The following is a 3,198-nucleotide window of genomic DNA, read 5'->3' as shown; positions in this document are numbered from 1 at the left end:
TAAAATGTAAACATTAAAGTATTTCAAAAATAAATAATTATATGCAAATGCGAGATAGATAGATATATTGATAGCTAGACAGACAAATAGATACAGAAGATCTGTCATTATACTAAAATAAGCCTTTAAAGTAGTAAAATAAACTATGTAAACATAAATATTTGAATGGAAATAGTAAAATAAATTTGTCATATTGTGGAATGCATGTCAACACTGGCATTCATTATTTATTAAAAGAAAGTGTTTGTGAAGAAATTTCCTGATTCCAGACATTCCTCTATGTGTGTTTGTGTGTGTGTGAGTGTGTAAACACGGTCTGGCGACTTATATGGTCACAAAAGCCCAAAGTCGCGCACATACCTCAGACATTAAACACACATACGGGCCCCTGCGGCCCAACTATTTCAAGTTCACCCTGTGACGCGAACTTTTCCGCTCCGACACGCCCACACCTCGCTCGCGATTGGCCGAGGCGCTTGGGAGCGTAGAGTGAGCGGTCTGTGATTGGCGGAGGGGCGATGCGATGGGCGGTGACGCGCGGCGCAGGCCCCGCCCCGCCGGGACCGCACCCCGAACCATTACAGCAGGACAGAGTTCAACTACTGAGTGGAAGAAGAGGGAGGGAAGAGGAAGAAAGGAGAAAAAAGAGAAAAGAGCGAACGAGGCGAACTTGTGCGCAGCTTCTGTGGATTGAGAAGGGAAGCTTGGAGCGCGGCGACACGGATCCACACTGAGCCCCTGGAGTTTCTGACAACCCCGAACTCCATCTGATTAGCAGGTAAACCGCGGCACCCGTCCGCTTTCTGCGTTCACTCCGCAGGGCCATTCAGAATAGCATGAGCACAAAGAAGCAGGAAGCGTGCAGCGCGCCGCTGGGTGGGACTTACCAACGCGATCTGATTTCGCTGCGCTTTCAAACTTCTGTGCGTGAAAATCGCGACGCTTCATCGCTGTAACGTGCGAACGGGGGAACTGATAACCTGTGACGCGTCAGATCGGCGAGAACCCACGAGCGGTGAGTTTCAGGAAGTGCTCGTGAGCTCCGCGACACCGGCTCGCGCGGAAAAAACGTTATCTGCGCGAGCCGAATACAGCGCGCGGTGAACATGATGTCATTGTGCGCGTCTCCAGACGACTGACGTTCTCGCGGGCGCTCATGACGTAATCGCTGGCAACTGGGCCGAGCGGCGCGTTTACGGTTCCGCCAGTGCTTTAGGAAAACCTGAATCCGCGAGATCTTACCGGATTAGAAAAATGAAAGCGGCGAACGTAGTTTCTCTCACTTCCAGAGTTCTCGCAAAAGTTGGTGACCGTTACAAATAGGTTAAACAACTGAGCGCGTGCGCGCTTCCAACGTTCTATATCCGGGCTCGTGCACGTGTACTCGCTTTTTATAAGCACACAACATTCACCAGCGTCTGTAACACAGTCTGTAATAAACCGACAGTAGCTCATATTTGAAAAGTGCGCACACGGTTGTCCGTGGGAGCTCGTGGTCCTTGTGTGGCCGTCGTTGCAGTGCAGAGTCAACTGTAAGTTTAAAAATATATTCGTTTGTGTTGTACTTTAGTGAAAAATGTATATGAAACAGCTTAACAGACTTTCAGAATTCGCAGGCGCTTAACGTTTTTGATTCTTTACACACTGACGGGAAAACGAGCAGGATGTTAGTCGTTGAGTGATTGACAGTTAGCTCGCGCGATGGGGTCAGCGCCACGGACTGATTTGTTGTGGTTTAAAATCACACACTAGTCCGTGTCTAATCCACGTGACCTCTCATATTCACACCGATATGAGTGTGTACTACGTTCACAGACAGTCTTGGTCATCATTATAGTGATATACTTGTGTCTGCATGTTGATCTAACGAGCAAATACTGCTGGTGTGAACGCAGTCTAACCACTTGCACTTTCTTCTGCAGTAGACACCTGGCCACACTGTGTGTGTGTGTGACCGACCTGGTTTTCCATGAGCAAGTGTGTGTCTAGGACGCTGTGACCCATTAAAAGCACATGCTGGTCTTATTCCCAACACACCGCTTATGTTTGTGAATGCTAGCATTTATCCTGTGCACAGTAGCTACTGGTGAGTCCAAGCCGTGTCACAGAGATCAGATTTACGTAACCTCGTCGTAATTACGAGTGGGAAACTATTTTCTTTGAGCCCAGAGTTTCCAAGTTGGGGGCGTGTCTGTGAGAAAACATGGCGGACACAATGCATGCAACATCTGTAGTTGATGGTAATTTTGTCGCAATTTATAAAGTTTTTTTTTTGAATGTAGGCTACAATAAAACTAGCTAAGCTGCATGTATAAAATATGATTGTATTGTACACTTAAAATATATAATATATAACAGTTGAGTTTGCATCTTCATAAATTGATCAAAGTGACTCGAACACATCTGATGTCGAAATTACGACTTCCCAACTCGCACATACGAACTTCTCGAGATGACTTGAGCACACATGCATGCATTTCCTGAATGTATTATGTTTTCCACCAAGTGCAGTAAAAAGCCAGAGCCAGAATGATCTGCGAAGCAACAACAACCGTTTTATCTCGTTTTGACCCATTATTTCGCTAGACTGTCAAAAATAAGGACATTTTGGAATAAAATTGGTTAAAAAATGTAAATAAAACACAGATTACAGGAGTACGTTTTCCAGGAAAATACTATTCCAGTCTTTAAACTTCAGAATTTTACTTTAATGTTATTTGCCATTTCTTTACAATTATTTGTGACATTTACTAGCAATTTCTGAGTGAAAATTGTTTCAAAGTAAATCTTACACCAGATTTTTCCACTGTTCCATTTCACATATTGTTTTTTGGAGGTAGTGAGCAGTGTAGAGCACTAACCTGAAAAACTACAACAGCTTTAGATTAACTGTGTCCTTTCAGAGTAGAATAAAGAAATAAGTCATGCATTACAGTGATTTTATCATGTGCAAAGGGTCTTGGTCCCAATGCAAAGCCTGGTAAAATTACTGTAAATGGGTTTAGAGTTACTTGTTGTTTTTATAAAACTGTGACAACAGCAATATAATAATTAAACACCAGTGATCAATAAACATATTTAACACTGGATTGAAATGATCTCTGATATTTATGTGTGTGTGTATATATATATATATGTGTGTATATATGTGTATATATGTGTATATATGTATATATGTGTATATATGTGTATATATGT

At 43.1% G+C, this 3,198-nt stretch overlaps 1 protein-coding gene across 1 annotated transcript in view; it reads left to right on the top strand.

Moving 5' to 3' along the window:
• The first annotated feature begins 539 nt into the window (after positions 1–539).
• The window catches only part of LOC107672897 (myosin-9-like), a 66,317-nt gene continuing 63,658 nt past the window's right edge, over positions 540–3,198 (top strand). The window contains exon 1 of the mRNA XM_016466273.1: positions 540–778. The gene's annotated coding sequence lies outside the window, so the exon portion shown is untranslated. The remainder of the gene's footprint in view (positions 779–3,198) is intronic.

This window comes from Sinocyclocheilus anshuiensis, unplaced genomic scaffold, assembly GCF_001515605.1.
Source record: "Sinocyclocheilus anshuiensis isolate Anshui unplaced genomic scaffold, SAMN03320099.WGS_v1.1 scaffold464, whole genome shotgun sequence".
Taxonomy (NCBI): Eukaryota; Metazoa; Chordata; class Actinopteri; order Cypriniformes; family Cyprinidae; genus Sinocyclocheilus; species Sinocyclocheilus anshuiensis.
The sequence above is the reverse complement of the archived record's forward strand: the minus strand, read 5'-3'. Positions and strand labels throughout refer to the sequence as shown.